The 12182-nt window shown below is 42.1% G+C and overlaps 1 pseudogene; it reads right to left on the reverse strand.

Annotated features, from left to right (window-relative positions):
- Positions 1-1310: 1310 nt before the first annotated feature.
- LOC105543409 lies at positions 1311-3347 on the reverse strand (annotated as a pseudogene).
- Positions 3348-12182: the final 8835 nt, after the last annotated feature.

Here is a 12182-nt window from a genome sequence, read left to right on the forward strand (position 1 = left end):
TGTGGCACCTATCCTGCTGCAGAACTTATTACCAGATCAGGTGTCCTCCAGCCAGCCAGCCTCCAGGACAAGTGGTGCCCAGTGAGTCACAACCCAAGGAGGAACAGCTGCAGGTTATCGATTTGCATTCCTGTACATACTTGACTTGGGTGGCAAGGATTTTCTCATTTAGCTTGAATATATTTACTTCTAAAAAGACTGTAGGTCGGGTGCGCTGGCTCACCCCTGTAATCCCAGCACGTTGGGAGGCCGAGGTGGGCAGATCACGAGGTCAGGAGATCAAGACCATCCAGGCTAACATGGTGAAACCCCGTCTCTGCTAAAAATACAAAAAATTAGCCAGGCGTGGTAGCATGTGCCTGTAGTCCCAGCTACTCAGGAGGCTGAGGCAAGAGAATTGCTTGAACCCAAGAGGTGGAGGTTGCAGTGAGCTGAGATTGCGCCACTGCACTCCAGCCTGGGTGACAGAGACAGACTTCATCTCAAAAAATTAAAATTAAAATTAAAAAAATTAAAAGACCATGTCTGTCTTATTGGGAGGAGAGCAGAGGAATCTTTACTTGCTAGAGAACAGAATACCAAATATCAGCTCTCTCTCCTCATAAACAGAAAGCCCATTGTCCGTGCCATGAGAAGAGAACCACCTTGTCAGGAAGATGTCACTCCTTACCTCTCCAAGAAAAAGGGCCCATATTAAAATCAACCTGTGGCTACCTCCCTTAGAAATGTTGTTTTCAGATATTCCCATTCCTAGTTTGAGAGGCAGCCATGGAATATATAGTCTCCTCTGGCCTTGGGGTCAGGAAGAAAGGGAAATCTATTCATAAAAGGAATTTAGATTCTGGTCTTGGCCTCTCAAACACACTTCAAGTGAACAAAGATGGCTCAACCAACAGGTTCCTCCAAGCAAAATTATTCTGGGACCAATGACTCACTCATGTTGTCACTCACGGCCATAAAAAGAACGGTTAAAGCAACCCAGGTTTTCTGAGAATCAGATTTGGTGCAATGAGTTGGGGTACTACGTGCCACGATTGATTCCTTTAACGCAGGCTCAAGCACATGTGCCCATATGTACACTGTGGCTACACACCAGGGCAGAACCTTCTCAACAAGGGGGTCTCCAGCACATCTTTCCAAGATGCTAAGTTGGTGGAGAAAACACACTTTGCACTCATTTGGCAGATGACCTAAGCAGCGTCTGGGAAAAATGCCTTTAACCCCACCTTTGGTTCCTTGCTTCTATGCTAGAAGACTAATACATCTATCCCTACTGAGCCAGGAGCTTGCCTGGGGTCAGGGCATTCTCATCAAAAGGCATCTTTGGTATTTTTGAGCTGGCTTGTGGCCAGATCTACAGGGAGGCTGAACTTGAGGCTGCTGAGGTGACTGTGCAGGTTGAGGGCACTCTCAAAGCCTGTGTGTGCTCCATAGCTCCCAGGCTGGTAGTGAGGCTCAATGAGTGACCGGATTTGCAGATGAGGTTCACCTAGGACATCAGAGGCCACTCATTCAGTGCCATGCACACCAAAGCCTTCAATTCTCAGTCTGCACTGTGCTTACAAGGGTCGTGCTCTGTCAGCACCATATGGATGACGGTCAGTAGGCTCTCTTTGGGGGTCACAACAGTGCCTCCTGTAACAGAAAGGGCAAAGACTGGGAGAGCTCCTGGTCTGGGCATAAGCACCGCCATTTTTAGCATAGTAGTACTGTAACCCCCCAAGGGATTCACCTTGCTGGCTGCCTACACAGAGCAGATTCATCAAGACAGAATTGCAATAGAGAATGAGTAATTCACACAAAGTCGGCTATGCAGGAGACCAGAGTTTTACTATTACTCAAATCAGTCTCCCCAAGCATTAGGGGAGCAGAGTTTTTAAGGATAACATGGTGGGTGGGGGTAAGCCAGTGAGCCAGGAGTGCCAATTGGTCAGGGATGAAATCATAGGGAGTCAAAGCTGTCTTCTTGCGCTGAGTCAGTTCCTGGGTGGGGGCCACAAGATCAGACGAGCCAGTTTATTAATCTGGGTGGTGCCAGCTGATCCATCAAGTGTGGAGTCTGCAAAATACCTCAAGCACTGATCTTAGGAGCAGTTTCAGGAGGGTCAGAATCTTGCAGCCTCCAGCTGCATGACTCCTAAACCATAATTTCTAATCCTGTGGCTAATGTTAGTCTAGTCCCCAGGTAAGAAGGAAGTCTGCTTTGGGAAAGGGCTGTTACCATCTTTGTTTAAACTATAAACTACAAACTAAGTTTCTCCCATAGTTAGTTCAGCTTGTGCCCAGGAATGAACAAAGACAGCTCGCAAGTTAGAAGCAAGATGGAGTGAGTTAAGTTAGATCTCTTTCACCGTCTCAGTCATAATTTTGCAAAGGTGGTTTCAGTACTTTACAAAGGGCTCCCAGGGGTGCAAGGGCTCAGGGGCTGGGGAGAAGGTTGGCAGCAAACAAGCAGTAGGAGCCATGACGAGGCTCATTCCTGAGGAGGAGACATATAGTCCATGGTCTAGCAGGTCCCTCACAGCCACCATCAGCCCCTTCCACACAGCCACGTGGCCAGTTCATCCTTGCCTGCCAGAGAGAGGTCCTGGAGGATGGCAGAGGTGGTGACATGGTCGTGTGACTGGTGCCTCAAGGCTAGCTGCTTACTCTGTCCACTGACACCTCCAGCTTCTTCAGCAAGGGAGCCTAATCTGTCAGCCTGGCTCCTCTGTTACAGGGTTGGAGGGATCTGCACTGTGGCACAACCAAATTAGCTAACAGCAAAATCTGGAGCATTGCCAGCACTTGCAGTATCAGGTGCAGCCCTGTCCCCTGGACTTTCTTCACCTCCCCTGCCTTTGTTTCACTGTGTCCTGGAGGCAGTGGGTCTGCTGCTGCCAGTTCTGGTGGAGCCATTTCCTGTCTTCCCAGAGGTCTTGCACTCACAGTGTCCACCACCTGTCTTCAAGGGGCTTCCCACTTCATCTTGGATGAGGTTGATGAACATGTAGAAGTCTCCGATCTGAGTTTCCAGTTGCTCAACCAACCGATCTTTGAGTAGGGCTGGGTTGATGATGTGAGCCACTGCTGCATCTACACACTGACCAAGCTCTTCCGTGGACAGGGAACGGAACTGATGTCCTCATTCAGATTCATGTCCAGTTTCTTTATTAACTCGTCTAGGATCACTGACTGTCTTTCCAACACCACGAACTGCGGCAGGGCATCATAACTGCTTTTGGATAGGCAAATGTTTCCAGGTCATCTAGCTGGGTCTTGAGCTGCAGTATCCGTTCTTTCTGCTTCTGCCTTTGGGTTTCCAGACACTCTTGTTTGTCCTGCTTATTCTGGTCCTCGCCCCACAACTGTGGCAGCTAATTTGTATATTTTTGGTAGAGAGGGGGTTTCACCATGTTGGCCAGGCTGGTCTCAAACTCCGGACCTCAGGTGATCCACCCGCCTCAGCCTCCCACCTAGGGTTCTTTTTAGTATTTCCTTATTATCCTTTTAATGTCAATAGAATCTAGAGTGATGTCCTATTTTTCATTTCTGATATTGGTATTCTGTGTCTTCCGTCTTTTTTTTCTTGAACTGTCTGGTAGATTTTATTGATCTTTTCAAACAAATAACTTTCTGGTTTATTAATCTTCCTCTATTGCTTTTACACCGTTTTCACTTTTGTGCATTTTTCTTCCTTTTCTCCCCTTCACCTTGCTTTGAGTTAATTTTTTTCCTAGTTGCTTGACATCAGAGTTTAGATTATCGATTAGAGACCTATTTTCTTTCTTATATAAGCATTTAATGCTATAATATTTCTTGTATGCCTGCATTAATATAGTAGTTGCTAGCCACATTGAGCACGTGAAATGTGACTAATCTGAATTGAGACGTACCATAGTATAAAATAAATATTAGATTTTAAAACTGTAATACAAAAAATTTAAAATATTTTAATAGTTTTTATATTGTTACACATTGAAATAGTTAATATTTGGGGTATATTGTGTTAAGTTAAATATAATGTTAAAATTAACTTTACCCCAGAGAGGGCAAGCTGGTCCCTGTGGCCACAATTAAAGTGAAGAGAGCCGGGCATGGTGGCTCACGCCTGTAATCCCAGCACTTTGGGAGGCCGAGGTGGGCAGATCACTGAGGTCAGGAGTTCAAGACCAGCTTTACGAACATGGCAAAACCCCATCTCTACTAAAAGTACAAAATTAGCCGGGTGTGGTGGCGCATGTCTGTAATCCCACCTACTCGGGAGGCTGAGGCAGGAGAATCGCTTGTACCCGGGAGGTGGAGGTTGCAGCGAGCCGAGATCGTGACATTGTACTCCAGCCTGGGCAACAAGAGCGAAACTCTGTCTCAAATAAATAAACAAATAAGAAAACCTAAGAAATTCAATTAAAGTGGGGGAAAACCATTGCCTGCTGGGCTCATAAAATGGGGGAGACTATGGCATCCAGGCAGTGAGGCAGCAGGAGGGCCAATGTTAGTCTGGCTCATCAAGAGACAATACAAAGATGGAGCCAGAGAATAGTCCAAGTCTGAAAATTCTGCCACCATTGAGGAGACTCTAGGCGTAAGGACATTACCACTGCCAGGCTGGGGGCCTGGGCTTCTCTTCCCATTCTCAGCTTTCCTGCCCCTGTGCAAGCACCTCCCCACCTGGAAGAACCCTCCAGGGCTTGGGCTTTGCCAGCTCTGACCCCATTTTAATTATTTATTGTGTAATTTATTATTGTTCCTGTGAAAAGGCCACACATCTCCTCTGTCTTTCTGAGAGAGACAGCTGCCCGTCCATAGGTTCCACAGTCCAGCCTGCTGGCTGAGTACAGCATTGCCCCCCTCCTCTGGCCCTCAGGCCTAGGTGGCTGTGTGCCAGTCAAGTGGCAGTGGATGCTCATGGCAGTGGCAGGGGGTGAGTAGAAGTGGCAGGTGGCCCAGCAATCTCCTTTTCCTCAACTCCTCCAACCACCACCCATCTCTCACCCTCCCCGGTGTCCAGTGTTTCTATCTGTGGTTGGCGGTGGCAGTAATGGCAGATGGTGGCTGTGGTGCTGGTGGCAGCTGCTACGAGAGATGATGAATTCCTCCTTCATGATAAACCAGGCCAGCCTGCAAGATGGTCACCATGACCTCTTCTGCCTGGCTGACTTGACAGGGATTAAATGGAAAAGATATGTATGGCAAGGCCCAACTTCTGCCCCTAATATGTTTCCCGCGACTCAAGGTGACCCTAATTTGAACAGCTCTAATTGCTGCCTTAAGACAGATACAGTTGGTGTTTGGTAGCAAGATCAAACACCTAGAAGAAGAGAATTGTCAATATTTTGGTGGGGCAAAGACCCCAATTTTGCTGACCTTGAAAATGGAGTGTGGAGAAAAGACTTTACTATGAATGCCATACTCTGCTTTTCAAAGCAGTTCACAGTCTGCTGGGATGGTGTTTAATGAATCAGAACTTTGTACATATTGGCAAGTGGTTTGTATAGTCTCACGAAAAAGATTAAAAACCTGTAAATAAAAGTGAATGACTGTCCTGCTCTTTCACCTTTTTCTTGCATGGAGACATCAATGTTTGTACCAGTGTGGAAATTAGCCAACATCAACCTGTATACCTTCTTAGCGAAGATCACATCACCCTTGCTCAACAGCTTCATAGCCCATTTCAAGTAATCTTAAGCCAAGTTGGACTAAATAAAGACCCCAATTAAAAGACATAGATTACAGGATTGAGCTTTAAAATGAACCAACTATATGCTACTTAGAAAAACTCACTTTACTGGTAAAGACACTTAGAGACTGAAGATTAAAAGATGGAAAAAGATATTCTACACGAACAGAAACCAAAAGCGAGCAGGAGTAGCTATACTCGTATCAGATAAAATAGATATTAAATCAAAAATAGTTTAAAAAGAAGAAAATAATTATATAATGGTAAAGAGATCAATTCAAGAAGAGTATATAGCAATTCTAAATATATATGCATCAAATACTGGAGCATCCAGATTTATAAAACAAGTATTACTAGACCTAAAGAAAGAGAGAGCAATATAATAATACTGGGGGACTTCACTATCCCACTCATAGCATTAGACAGATCATTGAAACAGAAAATCAACAAAGAAACACTAGACTCAAATTGGACTCTAGGCCAAATGGACCAAATCATATTTACAGAACATTCTAACCAACAATCGCAGAGTATACATTCTACTTATCAGCACATAGAATATTCTCTAAGACATATTGTATGTTAGTCCACAAATCAGTCTCAATAAATTTTTAAAAACTGAAACCATATCAAGTGTCTTCTCAGACCACAGGGAAACAAAACTGGAAATCAATACCATGAGGAACTTTCAAAACTATACAAATACATGAAAATTAAACAATATGTCCCTTAAGGATCTTTGGGTCCATGATGAAATTAAGATGGAAATTTAAAATTTTTTTGGCCGGGTGCAGTGGCTCATGCCTGTAATCCCAACACTTTGGGAAGCCAAGGTGGGTGGATCATCTGAGGTCAGGAGTTCGAGACCAGCCTGACCAATATGATGAAAACCCATCTTTACTAAAATACAAAAATTTGCCAGGTGTGGTGGCATGCACCTACAATCCCAGCTACTCAGGAGGCTGAGACCGGAGAATCACATGAACCTGGGAAGCAGAGGTTGCAGTGAGCCAAGATCACACCATTGCACTCCAGCCTGGGCAACAAGACTGAAACTCCATCTCAAAAAAAAAAAAAAAATTGAAATGAATGAAAATGGATACATAACATAATTCTGGGATATATAAAAAACAATTAGTGCTAAGAGGGATGCTTACAGAGTTAAGTGCCTACATCAAAACAAAATAGAAAGATCACCAATTAACAACTTACTATCACACCTCCAGGAACTAGAAAAACAAGAACAAACCCAACCCAAAGCTAGCAAATGAAAAGAAATAATAAAGATCAGAGCAGAACTAAATGAAATTGAAAACAAAAAAAATTATAAAAAGGATCAACAAAACAAAAAGTTGGTTCTTTGAAAAGATAAGCAAAATTGACAAACTTCTAGCTAGACTCTTTATTGATTTATCTAATCAATAACTATGATTTATCACATAAGTAAGGACAAAAACAATATGATTATCTTAATAGATGAAGAAAAATAATTTTATAAAATCCAGCATTCCCTCATGATAAAAACCCTCAACAGAATAGGCAAAGAAGGAACATACCTCAAAATAACAAGGGCCATATACAGCAAACCCATGGCCAATATCATACTGAAGAGGGAAAAGTTTAAAGCAATCTCCCTAAGACCTGGAATAAGACAAGAATGCCCACTCTCACCATTCCTATTCTACATAGTACTGGAAGTCCTTGCCAGAGCAATCAGGCAAGAAAAAGAAATAAAGGCATACAATTGGGAAAGGGAAGTTAAAGTACCTCTGTTTGATGATGATGTGATCTTATGTCTAGAAAAACCTAAAAATTCCTCCAAAAACAAAAAACTCTCAGGTTTGATGAATGAATTCAGCAAAGTTTTAGGATACAAAATCAATATACAAGAAAGCAATCCCATTTACAGTAGCTACAAAAAATAAAATACCTAGGAATATATTTAACCAAGGAGGTGAAAGATCTCTACAAGGAAAACTAGAAAACACTGATGAAAAGAATGACACAAATGAATGGAAAAACACTCCATGCTCATGGATTGAAAGAATTAATATCGTTAAAATGACTATACAGCCCAAAGTGATCTACAGATTCAATGCAATCCCTATTAAAATTCCATGTTCATTCTTCACAGAATCAGAAAAAAAACCCTTAAAATTTATATGGAACCCCTCCCCCAAAAGCCCAAATAGCCAAATCAATCCAAAGCAAAAAGAATAGAGCTGAAGGCACCACATTACCTGACCTCAAATTATACCACAAGGCTATAGTAACCAAATCAGCATGACACTGGTATAGAAATAGACACAAAGATCAATGGAACAGAATAAAGAACCCAGAAACAAAGCCACATGCCTATAGCCAAATGATTTTTGACAAAGTTAACAAAAACATACACTGGAAAAAGGATACCCTTTTCAATACATGATGCTGATAAAATTGGATTGCCATATTCAGAAGAATAAAACTGGACCCCCTATCTCTCACCATATACAAAAATCAGCTCAAGTTGGATTAGAGACTTAAACATAAGACCTGAAAGTATTAAAATGCTAGAAGAAAACCCAGGGAAAACACTTCTGGACATTAGACTAGGTGAAGAATTCATGACTAAGACCTCAAAAGTACAGGCAACAAAAACAAAAATAGGCAAATGGGACTTAAGCAAGCTAAAAAACTGCTGCACAGCAAAATAATAATTAACAAAGTGAACAGACAATCTGCAAAATAGGAGAAAATATTTGCAAACTATGCATCCAACAGGGGACTGATACCTAGAATTTACAAGGAATTCAAACAACTCAAAAAGAAAAAAAAAAACGGTATTAATAACTCCATTAGAAAGTTGCCAAATGACATATGTAGACATTTTTTAATATGAAAAAATGTTCAACATCAGTAATCATCAGAGAAATGCAAATTAAAACCACAATGAAATATCATGTTACACCAGTCACAATGGCTATTATTAAGAAGTCAAAATGTAACAGATGTCGGCAAAGAGCAGAACAAAAGGAATGCTAATACGTTGTTGTATTTGCGTTAGAGAATGTAAATTACTATAGCCTCTATGAAAAAGTATGGAGATTTCTCAAAAAAACTAAAAATAGAATAATCATTTGATCCATCCACCACCGGCTATCTACCCAGAAGAAAAGAAATTATTTTATGAAAAATATACTTGCACTAGTATGTTTACTGCAGTGCTATTCACAATAGCAAGTATTCGGAATCAACCTAAGTATCTGTCAATGGATGAATGGATAAACAATATTACACACACACACACACACACACACACACACACACAGCAAGTTTCTCGTATCGGTTCGAACTCCAAGAGCGCTCCAACAGACAGCACCAGGTGGTGTGGAGCAACATGTTTTTTGTTTTTTTTTTTTTTTTGAGACGGAGTCTCACTCTGTCGCCCAGGCTGGAGTGCAGTGGCGTGATCTCCACTCACTGCAAGCTCCGTCTCCCAGGTTCACGCCGTTCTCCTGCTTCAGCCTCCCGTGTAGCTGGGACTGCAGGCACCTGCCACCGCGCCCGGCTAATTTTTGTATTTTTAGTAGAGACGGGGTTTCACCGTGTTAGCCAGGATGGTCTGGATCTCCTGACCTCGTGATCCACCCGTCTCGGCCTCCCAGAGTGCTGGGATTACAGGCGTGAGAACATGCTATTTTAATGAGCTCCTGGGTGCAGGCGGGCTGAGACCTAAAATGGCGTCAACCCCAAGTGAGGACGGGACAGGAGTTCATAGTGCTCTGTAAACAGGAAGTGTCCCAGTCTGACATGACTGCTACATAGTACCTGGAAGCCTCTTTCTAGATCTGGGGGTACACGTCTTCCCGCCAGGGTAGGTGTCTTCCAGCCGGCTCTCTTCCTGCTTCTGCTCTCTTGCTGGCGCACGCTGCTAGCGAAAGTGGCCTCGCGCCTTGGACTGGGCCTGAGAACTGAGGAGTTAGTCATCCCTTAAAGCTTTCAGGCCCCAGGGAAAATCTTTCACACATACATACACACCAGCCCATAGGCCATAGTTTGCTTGTCTCTGCTTTAATCAAATCTCTTTCAGAGCAATTTAAAATAAAGAAAAACAGGCTGAGCACAGTGGCTCATACCTGTAATCCCTGTGCTTTGAGAGGCCCAGGGAGGAGGATTGCTTGAACCCAGGAGTTTGAGGTTGCAGTGAGCTATGACCGTGCCACTACACTCCAGCCTGAGCAACAGAGCAAGACCCTGTCTGTAAAACAGTTTTTTAAAAAATTAAAAGTAAGAAAAAACTATCTTTTATACTTTAACCATCTCCAAAGATTGTCATTTCTTTTTATAGATCTAAGTTTCTGTCTGGAATAATATTTCTTCTTCCTGAAGAATTTAACTTTTATAGAACAGATCTGCCGGTAATTAATTACCTTAGTTTTCACTTGTCTAAAAGAAAAACGGCTTTATTTCTCCTTCATTTTTGCAAGATATTTTCTCTGGGTTGATAATGTTTTTGTGTAAACACTGGCAAGCTATCACTTCAATGTCTTCTGATTTGCGTAATTTCTAATAAGGGCACTTTAATTCTTATATCTGTTTCTCTATCTAAATGTCTTTTTCCCCTGGCTGCTTTCAAGGTTTTCTCCAGTTTTTCTTTACATCAGTTTGAATATGATGTGTCTAGGGGTGTGTGTGTGTGTGTTGTGTTGGTCCTTATCCTCTTTATCCTCTTTATTTTGGTATTTTTCTCTGCACTTTTTTTTTTTTAGATGAGGTCTCATGATGTTGCCTGTGCTGGCCTCAAACTCCTGAACTCAACCCATCCTCTTGCTTTAGCCTCCAAAGTAGCTGGGACTATAGGCATACACCGCTGCACTCAGCCCTGAACTTTTTGATGTATAGTTTTATGTCTTTTATTATTTTTTGAAAATTTTTGGCCATTATTTATTTATTTCTTCAAATATTTATTTTATGTTTTTTAATAGAGATTGGGGGGTCTCACTATGTTGCCCAGGCTGGTCTTGAACTTCTGAGCTCAAGTGACCCTCTCACCTTGTCCTCTCAAAGTCGAATATTTCTTTTGCCACATTGTGTCTTCTTCATCTGGGATTCTAATTAGTCATATGCTAAACTGTTTGACATTGTCTCACAGCTCTTGGATGTTCTCGTTTTTTTCACTTGTTTTTTTCTGTTTATATTTCAGTTAGGATAATTTTTATTGACCTATCATCAGGTTCACAGGTTATTTCCTTGTCTTTATTGAGTCCACTGATAATTTCGTCAAAATAATTCTTAGGCTAGGTGTGGTGGCTCATGCCTGTAATCTCAGCACTTTGGAAGACCAAGGTAGAAGGATTGCTTAAGCCAGGCGTTCAAGATAAGCCTGGGCAACACAGCAAAACCCCATCTCTAAAAACAATAATATAAAAATAGCTGGGTGTGTTGGCATGCACCTGTAGTCCTGGCTACTTAGGAGGCTAAGACAGTAGGATCAATTGAGTCCAGGAGTTCCAGGATGTGAGTGCACTGTAATTGTGCCACTGTACTCCAGCCTGGCGAACAAAGTGAGACCCTGTTTCTAAAAAAAATATATATATATTTTTTAAAAGAAATTATTTTTCTCTGTTACTTTTTTTTATTAATCACATTTCAATTTGACTCTTTTGTATAATTTATATCTCTCTGATGAATTTTCCATTTGTTCACACATGTTGTCCAAATTAATTTCAGACTTTCCATGAAGTATCAAAAATAGTCATGTCCCTCAATTCCCAGCCTACTGGGAAGGTGGGAAGCGTTCCTGGGGTTGGTTCTGTCTGTGAGTATAGCCTTTTGTAGAGAAAGACCAGGACAACAACTGAGAGACTCTGTGCTAGAGTCCCAGAATCTCAGAATTCTAGAAGCTTATAGTTTTGGAATCATGGAAACTAGGGTTCCAAAAAATATTTCTTAAGATTTTACAGTTGAATTTTAGAGGTCGAACATTGCCAAAGATGAGAGTTCACCAAACTCGTAAGGCAGCTAAGGCCAAAGGGAAGCTGCTTTCCTTCGGGTAGAATAATGTTGTTATTGTACTATTAAAAGGAGGCCAGTTCCCACCCAGAGTGTCACAGTCAGAACAAAAGCAGGATCTCCCTCCCCTTTCCCTGTCTCCCACTCCCATATACACCAGAGTGAGATAGCCCCAAATCTGAAGAATAAAAACCAAGGAAGATCAGTACACATTTATCCTCTTTAACATGTTTGTAATGCTATTAGGTAGAAAGTTTTAGTTTCTTCCAAAACTAAAAAGGTAAATTTTTTTAAAAAAACTAAAAACTAAAAGAAGAGACATCCCAGCACTTTGGGAGGCCAAGGCAGGCAGATCACGAGGTCAGGAGATTGAGACCATCCTAGCCAATACAGTGAAACCCCGTCTCTACTAAAAATACAAAAAATTAGCCGGGCGTGGTGGTGCGCGCCTGTAGTCCCAGCTACTCGGGAGGCTGAGGCAGGAGAATGGCGTGAACCTGGGAGGCAGAGCTTGCAATGAGCCAAGATC

This window comes from Mandrillus leucophaeus, unplaced genomic scaffold (genome assembly GCF_000951045.1).
Source record: "Mandrillus leucophaeus isolate KB7577 unplaced genomic scaffold, Mleu.le_1.0 Scaffold282, whole genome shotgun sequence".
Classification (NCBI taxonomy): Eukaryota; Metazoa; Chordata; class Mammalia; order Primates; family Cercopithecidae; genus Mandrillus; species Mandrillus leucophaeus.